At 39.9% G+C, this 23347-nt stretch overlaps 1 protein-coding gene across 2 annotated transcripts in view; it reads left to right on the top strand.

Moving 5' to 3' along the window:
• The window catches only part of SLC36A4 (solute carrier family 36 member 4), a 165781-nt gene that overhangs the window by 138205 nt on the left and 4229 nt on the right, over positions 1-23347 (top strand). The window lies entirely within an intron of this gene.

Genomic DNA, 23347 nt, shown 5'->3' with positions numbered 1-23347 from the left:
ATGAAAGATGCACACACTTCTCCTGTGGTTAATGAGGGATCTATTGTGTAGTTAGATGTAGCAGAGGGAGATACAGTAATAGACTCAGTCATTTTCCTTATCGAAGTCCTGAGAGGCTTTCATGCATACCACCTGCTATAGATGCTTTGGCCCTCAGTCTCTGACATTTTACCCTGCACACTTTCCATTCTGATCCAGTTGTAGCTATAGTCCCTTCAGCTAGTAACCGCATCTCTCACCAATCCCAGGTCAAAGGTCAGTGAACATTGGGCATCCAAGTCAGGCTCTGGCGCTGTCTCCCTCCTCCAGCATGCAACAGATTGTCAGTGATCTCCTCTTTGGCAAGCTTCAAATGCAGGCATATAACAGGTTAACACTATCCACAGAGGACGTTAACTTTCCTGAAGCTAAAAGTCCAAGAGAAAGGGTGGGCTTGAGTAGCCTGTGTACATTAAGGGGGTGTCACACTCTTACTACTTTTGTGGAGTAGGAGGCCTAGGCACATACATGCCATATCTTCTGCGTCTGCTTTCCCTCTGGTGCAAGATTCATGCTGAGAATGATCATCAACACAAAACTCGCTTTGTGTTACAAATAAACAAGAGAAAATAAAAAAACAAAATGAAAGTCAAGCCAACCATAGTACTGTCGGCCTGTTACTGGCAAAATTGTGGGGGACAGAAAGCTCAAACACATTTTTAACTTCTTTACTTGGGAATATTTTAAGGAGGGAGGGTATAGGACTTTTCTGGTTGCATAGTGGAATAAATAACTTATTTTTTTAAAGTGCATTTTACAGGGAAACAAGCAAAATTGGCAAAAACACTTCCAGGTTTACAGCTAAAAAAAGAAAGTTACCCCAAAATTTAACCATCTAGTTCACATAAGAAGTGTTTCATCACCACTTCAATGGAACTCAAGGTTATAAATGACAGCTGGGTTCTAGGTACGGACTGTGCTGTAGTTATTGCCCCTTTATTAAACAGACATTTATCCAATACCTCTTGGCCCAAGGCCCACAGTTAATTGTTGGCTAAGAGCGTATTAAGCTTCATTTTAGTAATAGAAAGGCATAGGGATAGATCATTTTAATGATATTAAGAGAATAAGTAACACAAAGAATTGTAGAATTGGTTCTGATTTGTTGTATACATAAGAATAATATATAAAGAGTTTAATTGAGTGTGACACAGTTATGAGTCGTGTTTTTTGTGATTTCTTGATGGTATGTGGGAATTATTTTGATATTTCAAACCTCGGCAGATTAAAACCTTATGTGTCACATGTGTGTTAATGTGTTGACAAAAGCAAAAAATCTCATTCATCGGCTGATACAGGTTTATTCAGGGCAGGATTGTTAGCCACAGATTCCATGGGTTGGCTTTGAATAAAGCGGAAGGAAACATATTTTTTGCAGTCCGGGTGTTCACAAAGGGAAAGACTCGAGGATAATTCAGAACGCTGTAAAAAGCAGCTCAGTTGATCTAATTGGAAATAAAGAGAAGGGAGTTGCTGTTATGCTGAAGTAGTTACACCTTTAGGACTGAGCTACACAAGTTTCCCTAAAAGGATGGTGTGTTACTGGCTGGGTGCAGGTTGGCAGCCACTTGGAGAAACACTGTAAATACTGTTTGCAATACAGTTACTCAGTCGTTCAAATGAGCAGGAAAACCCCCTCACTGCTTCCCCTACTTCTGGCTTAACCTCCCTGAGCAGTATTCAGTTCAGACGGGGGGTGCTAGACTCTGGGGATAAAGCGATGGAAGTCAGTCTGAGTGAGAGATCTAGAGATAAGATTCCTCAGCCCAGACTTGGTGGTGCCAGAGCCGAGAGGGGGGTTGAGTCACCTTGACTTTGGCTGCAAATTAAAACATCTCCGGCCAATAAAATATGGATTGGTTACTTGGGCTGCCCCATTTTCCAACCCTATGTGTACAACAAATTGTATAAAAGAAAGGGAGTAGCCCATGTAAATGTGTAAGATCACTAGCTTCCACTGGAGTGTGTAAAGGAACAGCTCTTGTAAGTTCTAGATATAAGCAATACAGTTCAATACTACTAAGATTCTGCATTGTTCCTGTGAGACCTGGTCCCTCCTGTGTTCTGTGACCAACAGATGAAAGTGCACATTTTAATATATCAACCGGCTGTTCTGCTTTGGTTCCCTTTAAGCTACCCAGCAGTCCTGATTCACAGTAGACTAAGCGGTCAGGAAGGATTCAGCCAGATAAACCAGTAAAGCGGTGCCGCAACATGTAAACATTGCCAAATAATCGCAAGCGGTTCCAGGTGCCAGTGATGGAGCCTGGTGCTGGTACTGATTACCCTCCTACAACTGGTGATGCCACATTGGTGCGTTGCTGACCCTCACAGTCGGTGAGTGGATTGTGCCCAGACTACGCCAGTTGAATAAGTCTTTGGCGACTAGTTGCTAACAATGCGAGACCCCAAAAAGCCCATTTTGTCATATGTAGAATCTAGTTAGGCAACTCTATCGTTATTCCAAATAATATCACTCTGTAACATAAGTAATTTAATCAGGATATCTTGAATTACATTGTTTCTGCTGCAACCTTGTGAAATAACATGTAGCAATATCTTGTGGACCCATCTATATTTAAATCTGGCCTACACCAAGCTTATGTCATTAAAGAGGCTTTTTATCCTGGTATCTCCAGCTAAAACATTTCTTCTAATGATGCTGTTTCTGCCACCATATGAAGCTTGAGTTAATTTGAATTTAATGACTATTGCTTTATCCTGACACTAATCCGGTCTTGTATCAGAGTTTATATATTAAACTCCCATGATTTGCTGTAGCCTGGATAACTTTCATGTCTCATTTCCAAGAAAAAAGATACATAAGATATATAAGCCTAGACAGGCTGGAGCAGACCAGGTTAGTGATATTTAGATTCTAGGTTGGAGCACAAAATACTAACAGACTTTCTAGCATATGGTGGTGAGACTGATTGTACATAACAATATGTATTTACAGCACGTGGTTGTGTGGAAAGAAGTCACAAAATATAAATAAAAAGTGAAATTGTTACTAAGTTTCAGAAGCCCAACCAAAATAAATGTTTCCATTTTCAACCCTTTTCTTGATCTCTTGTGGTGCTCTACTTATATTGTACTTTTATTATACTTATTTAGCTTATTCTTTTGATTATTATAACGTCTTCCTTTGCTGCCTTCCCCTGTCCTTACTTATTGTAACATAGAAAAAGAAAACTTTATTTTTATTATGTTTTTAATTTGATGACACCCTATTAAAGGATTTCCTCCTTTTATGGGTTTTAATCTCCTTAACATTCTAGCAAATGTATGTGTGACCATTTAATACATATATATATATATATATATATATATATATATATATATATATATATATATATACACAAGTCAACCCGTGCATAATACTCATGCATTCTAGTCAAATCAAGCTACTTAAGGTGTTAAAAAGGGTCTTGTCATGCATTTGGGCCATAGCCCAGGCCTCCTCAGGGGAAGAGCGTTACTTCCCGACGTAAGCGCCCTTTTTTAACGTGGTTTTGTCCACATGTCACCACCTCATCATTCTTCTCCATCACCTCATCCTTCATTTTCATCGCCACATCTATCCAGATGTCTATCCAGACACAGGGATCTCTCTCAGCGGTCCTGAGTATCACACTCCTCTCACTCTGTCACCCCCGGCAACCACCAACCACTCCCCACTGTCACCCCCGGCAACTACCAACCACTCCCACCTGTCACTTATCCTTCAAGAAATATATATATATTTTTTTAAAATCTTTATAAACACTTTTAACAATTAACAAATTAAATTAACAAATTAAAAACATCTTAGTATACCAAATTTCAGCCCTTTCTGAATTTTTTTTTCCACACACACTAAGAATTTAGTAGGTCAGTGTATAACTCCGCCCAGCAGGTGGCGCTGCAGCTTGGTTTTATTTTTTCCACACACACACACACACACAGACAGACTAACACACACCACTAGACATTTATATTATAGATATATATATATATATATATATATACTATTACCGTCAACCAACTCCTCACAAAGGTATTTCTAAATTAACCTGAGAAACATCATTCTTATATTCCCTTAAATCCACAGGCTTCAAGAAAAACCACAGCAAGATATAACTTCATTTAAAGTGTGTTGTATTATATTACAGAACAATAAACAGCGTAACAATATTTTACACAAAGTATAGATCCTCCATTCAACAACACACCACAATTCCAGTCTCACACTCAGCCCTCACCCATTCCATTCAAACTCCATCATTCACACTAGTCAGGGCCTTTGTATGCCATGCGGTCACTCACTTCCATGCATGTTCACCTAGGAACAATGGCTGCATGTCCCCTCAGTCTGGGCACCAAGCATGAAGAGACCATTCTTCCTCTGTGTAAAGTAAAAACCCCCTCTTGTGGGCGGAGACTACCTTTCACAGGAACCACTCACAGCATTCATGCTAATTACTAACCAAATACTCCAAAAAACCTGTTTATCAAGTATCATGTTTCCCAGTGGGGGAAGGATTTTTATGTGTACAGTCACTTATCTAATTCCATCGTGGCTGAATCTGTTCATATATTATACAATGAAACATAAATAATAGATTATTTATGTACTCTTCATCACACCCATCTGCATTCACCTTTAACCACTCTGTTTACCATCCAGGTTGCCAGGAACCAAGTAATAGTTCGTAGTCCAACTGCATGGACGTTACTAGTGCTGCTTACTTGGTATCAATCTTTTATGGGCCTCATATGTCTTTGTTATTTTTATACTTACTGGAATATATTTATGGTTATTGCATTTTATCAATTGTTTTGTTTAATATACCATCTGTTTTATGTAATAGCTGTACCTTTGGTTCATTTTACCATTTATTATTGTTAACTTAATTTTATAATACTTATGTTGTGTACCTTGTGTACTTAAGATTAGTGGCTGTTTTCTATAATGTTAGCTGCATAGATAAACGTCCGAAATTAGGTTGAGATTTTGGAGTTATTTGTAACCATGCTCAAATTGTTAAATTACATGTAACATTGAGTTTAAATAGCTAAGCTGGTGATAAGGGATGTTACTTTTTATACAGAATATGAAGTTAATATAACATCATTTGTAAACTCCATTTGACTCTCATTCTGCATTATTTTGTTGCTATCACACATTGATGAAGTTACATCCTGTTTAAAACAAGACATTGATTAAATGCCACAGCTGTATTGTAGTTGAATTGTGTTTCATTGTGTCACCTGTAATATTAGAATTGTAAGAGAGCGCTTATATATACAGCATTTAACTTATACCTTGAATTGACTGAAGCAGAATTGTCCCGCAACTAAACATCTTTTCCTCTTAGCATATTAATAAGGGACTCTTAGAGATAAAGTAACTTCAGTACTGTACTCTACCTCAATTTCCCAGCCTCTTTGTCTTCTATCGTATGCCCATTCTACGGGTTTAGAATGACCCTGAAAGCCACAGACATACATTGCATAAACATTTTGCTGTATAAAGGCTAAACGCGTGGCCTATTTTATGTGACAGTAGCTTTTGTGTTACGGAATTATTTGGGGTTGACCAATTGCTGCATCCTAGTAGATTCTTCTGTACATTGTATACCGTAATTGCTTCTGCCCTACTTTTCCTAGTTTTCTTAATATGCTTTATTAGACGCTATTGTTAGATATTGTCAGAATGGCATTGTGTGTTGGGCAGCAAAGACATTTGTGCAGCTATTACGTTATTCTATTATTTCTTACTGAGCGAACCTCACACATCTTCAATGAACAAACATAAAATAGCGTAGGAACGAGGTATTTTTGTCGAATTTCTGAATAACCTCGTTAGATGCGGTATCTTCCATTTGCACTCTTATATTTAAATGGTACTCAGTAGAGTTTGCCAAAGTTTTCCTATTTGATGGTGCTGCTATCTTCGCTAGTCCATATCGTTCCATGTGAAACTAGAACAAAAGTAGGTGCGTGAATTCACGAAAGAACTTTCGGCTGTAGATTTGCACACTTGCAGTTCGTTATTGACCTATACTGTATAGGAATGACCTGCACCAAGTTGCAACTGTAGTAAGAAACTCTTCTAGTATGATTTTCCAAAGTTCTATTATCTGATTATGTATTCTAGAGACAGGCTTTGCCCATTTATAAAATAACCTCATAATGTTTGAAATTGTAGTATAGTGGAATGTACAACACGTAGAAATGAGACGCATCTCACACAAACAACTTAATTTATATGCTATGTATTCGAGTGATATCCACTGTGTAATCAGAAATGCCCATCTAACACATTTAACTTCATTAGAATTTAACACCAGTGCCAGTCTAGGCTTTCATGCTTTGTCCATTGTACCCATTGTACTGTGTCCTTAAATCACCTTTATCTTCTGACTGAATTACAGCATCTAATGGGATAGTATATGGACAAATCGGAAAAATAATAGGTTATTTTCCTAAAGTAATTACCACTGCTTCTTGTTCCACTAGTTGTACATGTAAACAAAAGGGCAATAGCTTTGGCATTTGCGATTAGCACTTACGGCTGGTACTGAAGATTACGAAGGTTTATGTGTAGAGATGAAAGGAGTTTTTATTGGAAATTATTTCTTTATTTACAGAGTATGTTATTATTGAACTCTGCTAGTGAATGTCTGTTCCATCAGGGACCAGTACCCTGAAATGGCCTAGAGAAATATCTATTCATTATGGTAAATATTGCTGTTACTAATTTAAGAGAAGATCAATTCTAATGTTTGCCTGAGTTGCAACCATTGCTGAGTCTACAAACGAGGGTGGACAATACAATACCGTGCAAAGGTTTTAGGCAGGTGTGGAAAAAATGCTGCAAAGTAAGAATGCTTTCAGAAATAGAAGTGTTAATAGTTTACTATTATCAATTAACAAAATGCAGTGAATGAACAGAGCGAACTCTACATCAAATCAATGTTTGGTGTGACCATCCTTTGCATTCCAAACGGCAAACAGCATCAATTTTTCTAGGTACACTTGCACACAGTTTTTGAAGGAAGTCGGCAGGGAGGTTGTTCCAAACGTCTTGGAGAACTAACCACAGATCTTTGGTGGATATAGGCTTGCTCAAGTCCTTCTGTCTCTTCATGTAATCCCAGACAGACTCGATGGTGTTGAGCTCAGGGTTCTGTGGGGGCCATATCATTACTTCCAGGACTCCTTGTTGTTCTTTACGATAAAGATAGTTCTTAAGGACAATGGCTGTATGTTCGGGCTCTTTGACCTGCTGCAGAATAATTTGGAGCCAATAATAATTTGGAGCCAATCGGACGTCTCCCTGATGGTATTGCATGATGGATAAGTACCTGCCTGTATTTCTCTGCATTGAGGACACCATTAGTCCTGGCCAAATCCCCAATTCAATTTGCTGAAATGCGTCCCCAAACTTGCAAGGAACCATCACAATGCTTCACTGTTGCCTGCAGACACTCATTATTGTACCGCTCTGCAGCCCTTCGGCAAACAAACTGCCTTCTTTTACAGCCAAATATTTTAAATTTTGACTTTTCAGTCCAGAGCACCTGCTCCCATTTTTCTGCACCCCGGTTCCAATGTTTTTGTGCATAGTTGAGTCGCTTGGCCTTGTTTCCACGTTGATAGTTGGCTTTTCTTCCATGATACCCCTTCTAACCAGGCTTCTCCGAACAGTAAATGGGTATACCTGGGTCCCACAGTTTTTTTCCAGTTCTGAACTGAAGGGTTGGAGAGCGGTAGAAGAATTTATACTGTTTTAAAGACAAAGGGTGGTCACACCAAATATTTATTTAATCTAGATTTCTTTTCTGTTCCTTCATGTTGCATTTTGTTAATTGATAAAAATGAACTATTAACATTTCTATTTTTGAAAGCATTCTTACTTTCCAGCATTTTTTCCACACCTGCCTAAAACGTTTGCACAGTATTGTACGTTGGGAGCTACAATATTTAAATTAATCATAATGACAGTAAAACTGTCTACTTTGTCATCTATAAACTATGTAAATGACAGAATAATTTTTTGATTACCATACACAAGCGGATCCCAAAGTGTGCCGCCGTGTTGTCACGAGCGCCATGGCAATTTTTTTTTTAAAAAATACCAATCAGGCGACGCTTCCTCCTGCTTCCTCCCTGTTTCCTTTTCACTAAAAGTGATGTCATCATGCCCGACATATTCAGTGAGGAGTTGCGTAGAGAGGAGCCAGAAGAGAGAAGAAAGAAGGCCAAGTATGGTATGTAAAGGAACGGAGGGAAATAGTTATAGGAAACAGATTTGAAGGGGCAAAAAAAAGAAGGTGGGCGCAATGTGAGCATAAAGGGGTAGTGTGAGCATGAAGGGCAGTATGATCATGGTGGATGAAGTGTAATGGTGAAGGGACAGTGTCAGCGTGAAGGGGGCACAGTGTAATGGTGAAGGGACAGTGTCAGCGTGAAGGGGGGCACAGTGTAATGGTGAAGGGACATACACTATGGAATGTTTTTGAAAATGACTCATCTATCTTAACTTTGGCAACAAAAAAAAACAACCTACAAATATTTTGAATGATCATATGAACTGTTAGAGCACTGTGAGACTTTCTGAAATCAAAACCAGAGGTGCTTAGAGCCTTTGAGAAAATGGGGGACACAAGGAAAGGTTTCTTTGCGTTGCACTAATAGAGACCTTGAGAAAAACCGTATATAGTGTTACTGGACGTCATGCCAACCGCAACATGCCATAAGGACCACTGTGATTTAAAACATGAACTGTAGGCAGAGCCAGCAGGAAACTGTAAGCCCATTAAGTGCAGCATTGGTGGCGGCCCGTCAGCCCGCCTGTGCCGGAAAAGTATTTTTCCCAGTGTGAGTGGATTGGCACGTGGCATTTCTCCAAGTCCTCCACTCTGCTCTCTGCCGAGTGGGAGCAACAGAGTAAATGAGGAGGAAGGTTGATTGGCACATGTGCTGTAAGTGGGACTCTTTTCATGCAGGTTTATAATTGTAGAAGAGAGGAAAAAGTACAGCACTGAGAGGTCACTGGCTCTATCAACACAGATGATACATTTATATAATCAGGGCTGTCTACTAATTAACAAATAACAAACTTACATGTACCTCTGCTAGCACCATCCTAATACATGATACAATACAATACAATACAATAGACTAGACAAAATGTGTGTGTGTGTGTGTGTGTGTATATATATATATATATATATATATGTATGTTAGCAGGGACTCCAATTGATGTTAGTTCCACTAAAGTGGTGTCTCTGGCAGAGCAACTTATATAATAGAGAGAGCTGAAATGGTGAAATCAGCATACATAAGTCACATCACTAACGCTGTAGATTGTATGATGGAATCTGCAGCATCTGCTTGAAATATAGTCTAAAATGTCAAATCACACTCACTCAGTTGAAAAGATGGTTATCGATGACAGTGGCTATGTAAAAGATAACTTAACAAGGCCCTGATGCGTTTCATCAGAGGAATAGTGTATCCAGAAGTGCAATGCAGACACAACAGATGTATTTGACTGTTCAGTAGGATCCATTTAAGTAGCAAGTCTTTGGTTAAACAACAAGGTCTATAAACATACCCAACATGATAGCAGAAGAATTTGTCCTTCTAAAAAATATATATATATATGAGCATGAAGGGCAGTATGATCATGGCGGATGAAGTGTAATGGTGAAGGGACATTATAATTAAAATAAAACTTAGCAATGTTACATGTTGTATCTCCTAAATATTATAATACATATATATATATATATATATATATATATATATATATATATATATATATATATATATATATACTTGATCGCTTATTTGTACACTGAAATTTAAAGTTGATCTAGGACATGCCCTACCCAACTATAAATCTGCCATCACATTTTAAATTTACCTCCCCCTCCAATGCAACTTGGTTTTGCCAAAGCGCAAAGTTACTCATTTTTTTTTTGCTTTACTTTCCTTAATGAATCGGTCTCATTTTGTCTTTACCATTTGTAAATATTCCACATTCATTTCACTACACAGGGAAATCTTGCCTTTAGTTCTTATATTGTTCCAATGACATTAATACATTAAAGATGTGTTAAGTTCTGTCAGTAAGGTCTTTGCAGCCCAATTCAACACTATTGCAAGAATCTCTCACAACAGCCTCTAGTAAAGTCATGTTAAGAAAACTATGGCAAAAGTAATTGCAGTATACAATGGACAGAACAATCTACAGGTGTTTAGTAGAATTCAGTAATTGGTGATTCTGTAACTCAGAAGCCAAAATCACACATGAAAATCAGCCGTGCATTTCTCATCCACGGGCTGATTAGCCTTTATTCAGCACACTGTTTATGCAGTGTATGGTTGTCACTTTCAGGACAGTTCTCAGCCCCTTGAACTTGGAGTTAGCTATGGGAGTATGATAGCAAATTAATAGGAGCACCATTGCCTTCTAAGAGAAGATGGATGTTTAGTCATAGGGGATTCTGCTTATCATATTAAGATCAAATTAAAGTTAAATGCCAAAGGTCTAAGCTGTCTTGCAATTCTAATACTAAAGATAATATAATGCAACCTAACTATATTAAAGCTCTGGTCGTAATACAACATTCTGTTTTAAACAGGATTACTATTGTTTCTGTTAATTTGTTATGTGCCACAGTACTCTGCAGCGTGGGCTAGTGGGATAAACAGGACATACATAAATCAGGGGAATACCAGGTAGACAAAATAAATAGACATGAAAACAAAAAGCGGGGGAGGTCCTGCTCATGAGAGACCTTATAATCTAGAAAATAATGGAGCAGTGCTGAGTCAAAAGAAACAAGTGCAGCTCAGAGAGAGAGAGATTGTGACAGCAGCCTGGTTGTACCAGTGGGATTTTTCAGAGATTGTTTAAAGATTTGAAAGCTGCGTGGAGAGTCTAATCAGGCATGGTAGAAAATTTCATAGGGTGGTAGAGGCATGGGAGAAGTTATTTGGGTGGGAGTGAGTAGGTGGTTATCAGGGAGGAGACAAAGCTTATGCCAGAGGCAGATCGAAGAGTGTGTAAGGGAGAGTGTTTTGAGATTAAGTTTGAGATGAAAGGATGGGGTTGAAAGCTTTGTTGGTGAGCGTGAGCTGTTTTTATTGGTTTCTGGAGGACATAGTGAAGCTTTGTAGGCACTTGCAGATTGGCTCAGTTGATGTTGTCGAAGTCGTATAATTGGATGAATGAAAGTATATTGGTTAATATTGTTTTATTGGTCGATTGCACTCAGTATGCCACACTACACGTGGCATTCGGCGATCGCAAGGTAAAATACGCACGTACACACTCGCATTACAACATTTAGTTATTTATATAATTCATATTCATGTTGGTTCCGTTACACAGTAATTTATGAGCAGGTAGTATTTAGTTTATTATTAGTTTATATATTATGATTATATGTACACTTCAGTGTTATTTAAGGTTCAGGTTATAGGAAATCTGTCATGTCTGATATCATTCTAATCCCCTATTCATCAGCAGCTGTTCGGTTCCATCGCCGAAGAGATCGCATATTGCATACTCTAGTTATTGATTTTAGGCAATATCTTGTCAGATTGATATCAGAGTGTAAAATGCTAATTGTAACTGTGACTAGTTGTAACTGGTTTCTGGGCGGGAGATTCATCTGGAATGTTGACCTCAGCCTTTGAGGGGGTTATTTGAACTAGCCTATGGTCTGTTTACCCTGGACCCACCCGAAGTCTGGACCTATAGAAGCAAACCACGTCATCTGCATTGTTCTCTCTGTAACACTGAATGTATATATGATCATAGCTGCGCTCCCAGTCTTCAGTCTACTCTGACCACAGTGTTCAAGGGTGAACTACTGTTCACTGGTGCCCGTGGTAGCGCAGCGGTATGTATGTATTTTTTGGTATTGGCTGTACTGTAATGTATTATATTATAATATTGTATTGAACTGTTAACTTTTTACATCTGCTAAAATAAATCACTTTGTGCTTTGGAAACACAATACAATCGCCTATGCAATGCTTATTTGAAAACGATAGAATTACTTTAATAATGTGGAGTGGCAAGAAAGGACGATCAGTCTTGCCACAGTGTTTAGTATAGATTGAAGTTGAATCTATAGTTGGGTGAGAGAATACCAGATTGGAGAAGGTTGTAGTTGTCGAGTTATTAGAATGGATGAGTTTTGGTTGTATCTTGGGTAAGAAAAAGGTATATTACAACAATACTTTTAAAGATGAAGGCAAAATGATTGTGAGAAATTGGATTTCCGTATTAAAGAAGTCTGAGCTCAGTCAAGACAGCAAGGCTTGAGAGACTAAGGATTTGTGGTGTTATTGATGATCAGGAAGATTTTAGGGAAGGTGGTGGCTGTGGCAGGATGGAAGATGATCGGCTCTGTTTTGTGAAGCTTTTGGTGACATTGAGACATCCATGTAGAAATAGCAGAAAGACAGTTGGTCACACAAGATAGTAGAGAAATAGATTTGGGTGTCATCAGCAATGTGGTGATACTTAAGGCCAAATTAGTTCAGATAACAGAAGAGGCCAACAACCGTTCCTTGTAGAACCCCAACATATACTGGGAGTGGATTGGAGGATATGTGAAGGCCAATGGAGTGAAGTGTGTGCAGAAGAAGGGGGAGATTAACAGGGTCTAAAGTGGCAGGAAGGTCAAGGAGGATGAGTATGGTTAGATGACCCTTAGACTTTTCTGTAAGTAGCTGGTTTATTACTTTTGTCAGGACAGTGTCAGTGGAATTTTGGAGGCAGAAGCTGCATTGCATTGAGTCAAAAAGGCAGTGAGAGGAGAGAATGCGATATATGAGGTTGTATAGAAGCCGGTCACATAGGAGGCACATGGGACGAGATAATTAGGGTAGTAGTAGGAGAGAGAGGTTGGATCAAGAGATGTTTTCTTTGGGTTTGGTGATGTGAATGTACCAGTGGGCACATACAAGTTAAAAAGCTGAGCTATAGGTTGGAATTTAGTAGTAGAGAGAAATTGGGGTAGTTGGGAGGGAATAGTGTTTAGGTTGCAGATTGTGGGGTGAGGCGAGTGCAGAGTTATTGGGGGGTCATTCCATGTCCGTTCAACCAGGTGTTTCCACCACCCATCTCAGATTTTAACAATTTTCTTTTCTTTTAGTTAGGTGAGGATGTCCCAAAAACTTTTTCTGCCAAATATCTCGACTGTCTGACCATTAGTTTCCGAAATAATGATTTTTCAATGTATTAAACTACTAATCGTGGCTTAATTATTCCAGTTTATTTGAAGTATCACGGGTGTTTGTTAAGGAATCGCCACTAAACTTAGACCCCCTAAGGTAACTTTTGTCCCGAATCCAAAAATCCAAACAAAATGACTTTATCTGACGTTTCGAGTTACAGCAAAAATGCAAGCTTTTGGAACAGAATTAAAAAAACCTAGGTTAAATGAACATTAGATATCCCATTTTTTTAGGGGCTTAAAAAAAAGGTATACATTACTATAAAAAAAACAATCAGCATGGTATTCTGTTTTATAGTGGAGAAAAAAAATAATGAAGTTGACTTCGATTACTGTTGTACTGAATACATAATTTACACAAGAAGCTATGAAATTTAAAAACCTAAACATAACTGAAGTTGTCAACAATCACATTATTTTCCCCTTGTTTGTAACCTGTGTAGCGGTCTGTAATTTTATTTAAAGTGTCAGCAGACAGTGTATACTGCCTTCCAGTACTTCCATGGGCAGTAGGCACTTCCGTTTACACAGAGGACCTGAATAAATGGAACAAAACACTTATCTATCGCCTTAAGGCCAGGACAATACATTTTGCTGATTGGTTTTGTTTCTTGAAGTGTACCAGCACATTTTGTTCCTCCTCATTAGACTGAATAATATACCCAATGTTATTAACACTGCTGCTATGTATGTTGCAGATCACTTTTATCTACATTTTTAGTGACTGTGGTCATAGTGACACGAACTTTGGCTTCCTACTGTCTTCACGTCGTCTGATGACAAGTGGAATTTGTGTAGCTCATCATAACTACAATGCCGAAATCTATTCCTGCCACAGTCTTTGCTGTTTCTAGACTGCTATGCAGCTTGGTTTTGGAGTCTTGTATTTCATTTTGAGACATGTAGAAAACCTTTTTATGCTATGTACATTTTCATTTGACCTATGCTATGTACATTTTCATTTGACCAGTTATACAGGTCCTAATGTGTCAGGATGTGATGGGTTTCCACTGCTTGCAAACTGGTGCGGATGGCTAGACGTTTTAACTGTCCTTCCAATACCGTCACACGGACTTTTACCATGAGATGTGGCAAACAAATTCCAGTCTGCAAGAATGTTGAAGTCATCCTTAACGAAGCATACGTTTTTGCAGTTCTTGATTTGTGCACTAACACCATCGCTGAAGTAGTAAAAATACTCCATTACAGTAGTTATGAAACACTTAATGAAACTCTTACCAAAACTGAAGGCATGCACAGTTATGGCTACATGGTCGCAGGTATCACTTATAACGCACAGACTAACGGTTTAAAGTATCACAATAATCTTGCCTAAAATATACAACAAATGGGTGGAGTGTTGCTTGTGAAGTGTCCCAGTGGAATCCTTGAATTGCATCCTGACACACAATTGAATAATTTTTTGCAAAATCTAGTAACACAATAGATTCTATTTCTAGTCGAATGGTTTCCTTCAACTGGCGCAGGTATTCAACCTGGGAGTGTCAGCCTGGGACCCATCTGTGTACAGATAGGTTGTTGCATCATCAACAGCACTTCAAATAACTTTACAGAACTGTTCCACGGTACTAGTGATTGTAACAAAATGACTTTGATCAATGTAGACTCAATGCTTATAGACAATTGTGCCGTCCTCATCCATTAAACTATCATGAAAAAGTTTTTCAACTATTTTCTGCTTCCACACCTGGGCATTGTCACATCGATGAAGCATACAAGGTTTTGGGACTGAAGAAGAAACAAGGATTTCAGTTAGGTCTTTGTAGTCCATCTTTAGTGGTAGAGTAGCAACCAATAATTTTAAGTTTTCATGAGTTTCACAAACACACACAACACATACCTATGGCAGCAACACTAACACACCACCGAGGTTGTAAGGAAAAAAAACTTAGACAATCTAACTCGAATGTCTGGAAAACAGTCTTTGAAGGCAAGATAAAGCTCTTTCACGTTTACTAGGAGTAGCCTTTTCTGTTGGTGAATTCTTTTTCCTCCAGGAACTTTTACAGAAACAAACTCTTTCTTTCCAGGGCGCATCTGAGAATGTTCATTATCTTTGTAAATTCGGGAGTCTCCTGGACATTCCGGGAGAGTAGGCAACTATGCTTTGGTTCATACATCAGGCTCTGTAAATCATCACAACCTGAACATTTGTCTACTTTCTGGGGTGATTCTAGTGATGTGCTAGGAAGAGACAATATTTGAGTAAGCTTGTCTTGAATGGCTGTATTTACTTGCTCTTTCTCTCTTTTAACATATGCCTCCCGTGGTCCTCTCTTTACCCAATGCAATTTAACTGGTGTACAACCAAGCTCTTTAATACTTTCATTCACCTCATCTGTTTCTGCGGGTTCAGTTAAACTGATTCAACTTCTTCTGTTGGCCTTTCTATGTCTGCTTGTTCTTTACAGTGTGACAGTTTAATTCTGCATTCTGGGCAAAGTTTCTTTCCTGTCTTAATAATAGCATGAAGTTGACACTCGCCATGTTCTTTGGCCCACTTCAGTGACGCAAATCTTAAGCCTTTCCTGACTCCTTTTTTGTGAGACAAGAAAGGATTATAGAATGTAACAGCAGTACCTTTTTATGATGGTAACAGACTGAGATTCCAGAATCACTGGTTTCATTTGATACTTCAGTTCTCACAATCAAAAGTTCTTTTTTTTCATCTGTAAAGTGTTCTCAGTCCTATGTAATCCAGTGGTTTTTAAGTAGATAGTAATATGGCAGTCAGTATTTAAATGACCACCAAATGTGCACTTGGGAGTAACAGCTAGCCCTTCCCATCGATTTCTGTTAAGTTTCAGTTTCTGTATAGGAGTTCTATCTCATTGCCTCAGTTTTGTTCACTTTTTGGGTATGGTTTTTAATCTAGCATGATTTCCTGTGTAAATTATGTATGCGGTACAACAGTAATCGAACATCAAAAACAATCTGGCTTGTTTTTTCTCTGGTTTTGTTTCAATATCATATAATGGATGATGAATAACACGTGGAAATGAGAAATACCTCATATAAGCCAATTTAGTTATGTGCTATGTTAGCGTGTTTTTATGTTTTACCTGATTTTACACCACTCTATCGAAGGTTTTAAAGCTATGTCCATTGTACCGAATCTGTGTCCTGAAATTACCTTTCTCTGCTGTCTGCATTACAGCCTAATGCGCATACTGATGGGATAGTATATGGACAATTCAGAAAATAGGTTATTTTTCTAACATAATTACCACGTCTCTTATTCCACAAGTTGTACATGTAAAAGAAAAAAGAAAATGGCAATAGCTTTGGCATTTCCATTTTGCAATTAGCGCTTAAGGTTGGTACTGAAGAATGGTAATGTTTATATGTAGACATAAAAGAAATACATAATTATCATAATAGAATATGTTTGAAAATATTGACTTCTTCATTTCCAATGTAACCCTTAAAATCTACCGTTCCACCAGAGACCAGTAACCTGAAATGGCCTAGAAATATCTATTCATTATGGGAAATATTCCTGCAACTATTTTAAGAGAAGTTCAAGTTAAATGTTTGCTTGAGAAAGCCCAGTGCGCAAAACACGTTGGAGCCGATAACATTCAACTTCATTACAATGCCAGTAAAACTTAGTCATCTTTATGCTGCATTTATGACGGAATACTTTAGCTACAGTTACTGCAACATTCTGAAATCAAAACAAGATGTCCTTGGAGCCTTTAAAATTGTTTTCTAGAGGCCCTGAGAAAACCTGTATATGTTATTACTGTGGAAGGACGGTAGCTGGAGAGTATGCGGTAGAGCAGGAGCTGGATGGTATGTGGTAGAGCAGCAGCTGGATGGTATGTGGTAGGGCAACAGCTGGATGGTTTCTTGTAGGACAGCATCTGGATGGTTTCTTGTAGGACAGCAGCTGGATGGTATATGTTAGGACAGCAGCTGGATGGTATGTGTTAGGGCAGCAACTGGATGGTATGTTTTAGGGCAGCAGCTGGATGGTTTCTTGTAGGACAGCAGCTGGATGGTTTCTTCTAGGACAGCAGCTGGATGCTATGTCGCAGGGCAGCAGCTGGATGCTATGTGGCAGGGCAGCAGATGGAGGGTGCATGGTAGAACAACAGCTGGGAGGTATGTGGCAGGGCAGCAGCTGGGTGGTATGTGACAGGGCAGCAGCTGGAGGGTGTGTGGCAGGGCTGCAGCTGGGTGGCAGGGCAGCAGCTGGGTAGCATGTGGCAGGGCAGCAGCTGGGTAGCATGTGGCAGGGCAGCAGCTTGGTAGCATGTGGCAGGGCAGCAGATGGGTAGCATGTGGCAGGGCAGCAGCTGGGTGGCAGGGCAGCAGCTGAAGGATGCGTGGCAGGGCAGCAGCTGGAGGGTGCATGGCAGGGCAGCAGCTGGAGGGTGCGTGGCAGGGCAGCAGATGGAGGGTATGTGTTAGGGCAGCAGATGGAGGGTATGTGTTAGGGCAGCAGCTGGAGGGTATGTGTTAGGGCAGCAGCTGGGTGGTATGTGGTAGAGCAGCAGCTGGATGCTATGTGGCAGGGCAGCAGATGGAGGGTGCATGGTAGAACAACAGCTGGGTGGTATGTGGCAGGGCAGCAGCTGGACGGTGCGTGGCAAGGCAGCAGCTGGGTGGCAGTGCAGCAGCTGGGTGGCATGTGGCAGTGCAGCAGCTGGGTGGTGCGTGGCAGGGCAGCAGATGGAGGGTGTGGGTCAGCAGCTGCTGGAGACTTACACTGTAGCTGATCAACTGTATAAGATAGAATATTGCTCACGCAAAAAGTTTGAGGAGGGGCATTTTTCTTATATTGTCATGGTCTTGAATGTTTATCAGTCTTAATGGGAAACAATAGCATTCTTTTAAAATGTAGGTTCTGAATTGATAATAAGATGTTTTGCATTGCTGTATACAATTAATGTAGGTGTTTTGATGTAGTGAGATCATTAATGACAGAGAGCAGTCTATTAAACTGAGCAGTCACATTGAGAATAATCGCTACACGATTGCTGCAATAAATCAGGTTTCCTTTCCATGTGAAATCTTGGCAGTAGACTGTACACTATCAAAACATTTTATATACTGTGCAGAGCCCATATGTCTGCAGTCTGTTATAGTATTATCCCAGCCGAGTGATAAATGGATTTACATTGAGCTACTCAATGGCATTCTCTACAAACAGTGAAGGCTGGTGAAGGCTGATGTGCCATCCCAGCTGTACGTAATAGTTCAGTGTCTTGTTTGTATTAAAAATGACCTACAGTACAGTTTGTTCATCTAGGCATATCTATGTGGGCATAGCACACATAACAATCGTCTTTTTGATTCCCAGCTAGCAACAACAAACAAATAATAATGACAACAATTGATCGGGTTGCAGATGGATTTTATTATAATGTACACCGATCAGCCACAACATTAAAACCACCTGCCTAATATTGTGTAGGTCACCCTTGTGCTGCCAAAACAGCTGCCCCATCGAGGCATGGACTCCACAAGACCTCTGAAGGTGTCCTGTGGAATCTGGCACTAAGACATTAATAGCAGATCCTTTAAAACACGTGCGTTGCGAGATGGGGTCTCCATAGCTCTGACTTTCCAGCACATCCCACAGATGCTCGATCGGATTGAGATCTGGGAAATTTTGGAGGCCAAGTCAACGCCTCTTTTTTTATAATGTTCCGCAAACCATTTCTGAACATTTTTTGCAGTGTGGCAGGGCACATTATCCTGCTGAAAGAGGCCACTGTCCTCAGGGAATACAGTTGCCATGAAGGAGTGTACTTGGTCTGCAACAATGCTTTGGTAGGTGGTACATGTCAAAGTAACATCCACATGAATGCCAGGACCCAAGGTTTCCCAGCAGAACACTGACCAGAGCATCACACTGCCTCCGCTGTCTTGCTTTCTTCTCACAGTGCATCTTGTTTACCTGGGGAAGAGATGGCATCAACACATATACACCCAGCCGTCCACATGATGTAAAAGCAAATGTGATTTATCAGACCAGGTCACCTCCTTCCATTGCTCAATGGTCCAGTTGTGGTGCTAATGTGCTCATTGTAGGCGGTGGACAGTGGTCAATATGGGCACTCTAACCAGTCTGTGGCTACACAGTCGCAGACACAGCAAACTACGATGCACTATGTGTTCTGACACCTTTCTATCATAGCCAGCATTAACTTTTTCAGCAAATTTGCTACAGTATTTCTTCTGTGAGATTGAACCAGACAGACAAGCCTGCGCCCCCCACACGCATCAATGAGCCTTGAGCACCCATGACCCTGTCACCGGTTCCTCGGTTGTCGTTACTTCGACCATTTTTGCTAGGTACTAATTACTGAATACACACAAGACCTGCCATGTTCTGACCCAGTCGCTTAGCCATCACAATTTGACCCTTATCAAAGTCTCTCAGATCCTTACTCTTGCCCATTTTTCCTGCTTTCAGCACATCTTCATGAACTGACTGTTCACTTTTCTGACCAATCTATCTATCCCATCCCTTGACAGGTGCCATTGTAACAAGATAATTAATGTTATTCAGTTCAGTTGTCAGTGGTTTTAATGTTGTGGCTGATCCGTGTGTATGTATAGGTATGTGTGTGTGCATATATATACCTCAATCATGGATCGCTGTGTTAGAGGGTAACAGGCTGTGACAGTGTGATAAAGGCAGGGACACGGACTGTTACAGCATAGGGTAGTGTGGAGTACAAAAGCTGTGCCAGTGTGTAGTGATGAGGGGCACAGGATTTGACAGTATAGTTCCTTTAGTATAGTGATTTATAATATAGTTATTTATTCATTATACTTTGTTAACATTTCTACATGTAATGTAGTGTGTAAAAAAAGTTATTGAATTCTGTTTCAATTTAAAGTAAGCCTCTGGGGTTCCCTAGTGTCCATTGAATTTATTAAGCGGTAAACAACGCATCTCTAAACAACAAGACTAATTGAAAGGCGCTTGTTGGGGCATCTTTCATCTGTGTAAGCTTGGTGCTTCCACAGCACAGGGGTTGAATACTTATGAATTATGAGTTTGAACATGTATTTTAAGAGCTTGCTGATTTGCAATAAAAATTACTGCCTGGAACAATCTGTCAAGTGTCACTTGTAATAGACAAATTTGTTGACTTTTTAGGGAATTGAATACTTCTCCATGCTGCCGTATTTATTTTACACAGTGGGGTTGGAAGATTACTATAAAGCTATTAGAGCCACTTGCAAACTGCTGCAGGTGGATCTTCAGTTCTTCAATGTCAATAGTATAACTATTACGCTCTTGGCACCTTTATACAAGAACGTTTCTGCTATGTGAATAGCATTTTTGAGGGTTAAAGCAGAAGTAACACTCGTAATTAAAATGATCTGAGAGGAGCTTTGCTAGAAATGTAAGTGGTTTCTGCTGTGTATATTTTCCATATAAATGAATGTTTCCATGGTTATCTGTCTTCGCACCCTCTGCACGTGTTCCTCCATGCTACTGAAATGCACGCAGACTGGCACTTGTTATCTCTGCTCTTAGCCTATACAGTATAACGTACAGCTGTTTGCTTCTACTACGGCTGTTAGAGGAGAGAGATAATGTTATGAATACTTATGTTGTAAAGAGGTGGCACAGAATGATGTATCTCAGAATGATGTATCTCAGAATGATGTATCTGCTTTTTCTAAGCCTAGTGTATGGTGTTCTGAAAAGGTAACCATTAAAAGATGTTGAAGCTGTAGATAATTGGTATTATTAAAGGGTATTTCTACCCAAAACTAATATTTTAAAGTCGTATGAGTCGTATGAGACGATTACTGTAGTTATGTGCGGCTTATCGTTTGCTAACACCCTCTAATGCTGCAGTTGTCTTGCATGGTGACCCAACAAAAATTAGAGTTGGAAATTAGGGATGTCCTGTGTGGAGGGTCTGAAGTCACTGCAAATACAATGCTGGGGCACCTGTCTGGTGCGTTTGTCATTTTTGTCTACCTGCTATGCAGGTACTCTTCCAAGGGGTCCACAGCATTAATACTCCTTTGCAAGTGGACCATGCTAAATTTATTTAATTTGCATAGTTGCTACCGAGGCCCCTGGAAGACTATCTATTATTTGTGTTCTCTTTGGGGACACCAGGGGAGGTTTTCCACTTCTGGAAAAAGTTAGCTCCATTTCAAAGTTTTTATTCATTTTAGATAATAATCTAGCCAGCGGGGCAACATTTTGGATTCTTCATTCTTGCGCTTTGGTTGCTCCCAGAAAATGTCCTAGGAAGTAATGATCGTGACTGTGGACAATAAGAGAACAGGTTGAGGAAGACCTTCCCAGGAATAATAGGTTTAGGAACCTGAGTTACAATCTGGAACTCTTTCCAAAGGGCATCCAGTTTAGGGCATGTCCATTATTTGAGGGTGCCTGCCTGGTTACACAGCCTCCAACACATCGGTGCGGTGGAGGGGGTCCTTCTGTGCAGTGCAGCCGGAACCAGGCATAATCTATGAACTGGTTTTAACCACATTGCTACATGTGTTAAACATGTACAGACCCTAAATATTGAACTAAAGAGGCCTGAACATTCTTCCTTTCCTTATAGATCCCAAGGTCCACCTCCAACTGAAGCGCTGACTTCAATTTGGAGAGCTGCCTAATGGACAGCAAATAGTTGTACCACCTAGATATGTTGTCTTTCCGAGAGGGAGGTGGGTCTTTCTCCAGCTTGTCCTGGAATGAGATAATGAGGTTTTGAATCTGAAGATACTTATAGAAGACCTGCTGTGGTAGAGAGAATTTAAATTGAAGAGATTGGAAGCTGATAAGTTCAGACCCTTGAAAGTGGTCTCGAATGTTATAAAATATCAACTTTCAACTTTGGGAACTGGTAAAATGTAGGAATATATGTGAAAAAAAATTAAAAGAAAGATTCTTGGAAGGAGTGTTCCAGGGATTATAATTTATCTGTAGAATCCCGTAGTTTCAAAACGTAACTGGGTGAGGGGTACATGTTCAGTAATTGCAGTTGGTGTTCAGGAGGAACCCAAATATACCAACACCACGTGTGGAAAGGAAGCTTTGCAAGCCATGTTTTCCTTCGTTGAAAACCAGTGTCTAATTTGCTCTAGAATTGCTGCTGTATGGTAGGCATCCAAGTAGGCATTGGGGTAGATATAGCTTGGATCTAGCTTTTCTACATGGCTTCTCCTTCCAAATGAATTTGGTGGAAGTGGGATAGTCCGAAATATATAATTTTTGGGGGTACCGTCTTTTTGACTGTAACTATCTTGCCTAGCCAGGAGATCTCATAACTGGCCATGAGTTCAACATGTTAATTTGTATGAGTAGTGAGTTCTTGATTGACAGGTCCTACTCAGTGAGGAACTATTTAAAGGAGTTTGCTATCTTAGAAGTGGCTGGCAGCTGTCGCTTAGGGTGGTTGGCGGATCTGTCCTTGTGATTCGCTGTAAAGTTGATATCTTCCAGGACTACTAGAAAATGCTGACTGAGCATTTATTAACCTCATTAAGTACTTTGTTATGAGAGGGATGTAATTGCTGTTAGGAGCATAAAGGGACACCATGATCACTAGGGGGTCCTCCAGGGTTCCTAAAAGGATGAGGATCCTTACAGCTTTGTCTGGAATATTCTCTTTTGAGAAGAAGGAAAGAGATTATGCTGGGCCCATTAGCCATAAAACATTTAGGGTAACCGGTATCTGAGAACCTAGGAGGAAAGAGTAGCAATGTGTTTATTGCTGAGCCATAATGTCTGCCAGGTGCCTTATGTTGGGCAACTGAAGCCCCACTGAATGCCCCTGGCATAAGATGCTCACTGTCAAAAAGTACAGAGGGTGAGAAGGGAAGTACCAATAAGGAGAGTGGGGGGGGGGGGGGGGAGGGGGCATCACGATAGTGGGAACAAGCCCCTAACCACATTCATCCTATTCATAACGCACTTTTCATGCAGTAGAGTATAAGAAGCGCATTATCTGCAGTAGGGTCTGCAGGAGCCCTCAAGGTTAAACGTGTACAATAGTTGTATGATTTATAATGAAAAGATCTTTTCACAAGTCTTTTTA

Source organism: Mixophyes fleayi, chromosome 2 (assembly GCF_038048845.1).
Source record: "Mixophyes fleayi isolate aMixFle1 chromosome 2, aMixFle1.hap1, whole genome shotgun sequence".
NCBI classification, from domain to species: domain Eukaryota; kingdom Metazoa; phylum Chordata; class Amphibia; order Anura; family Limnodynastidae; genus Mixophyes; species Mixophyes fleayi.
Note: the sequence above shows the minus strand (reverse complement) of the source record. Positions and strands in the feature narration are given on the sequence as shown.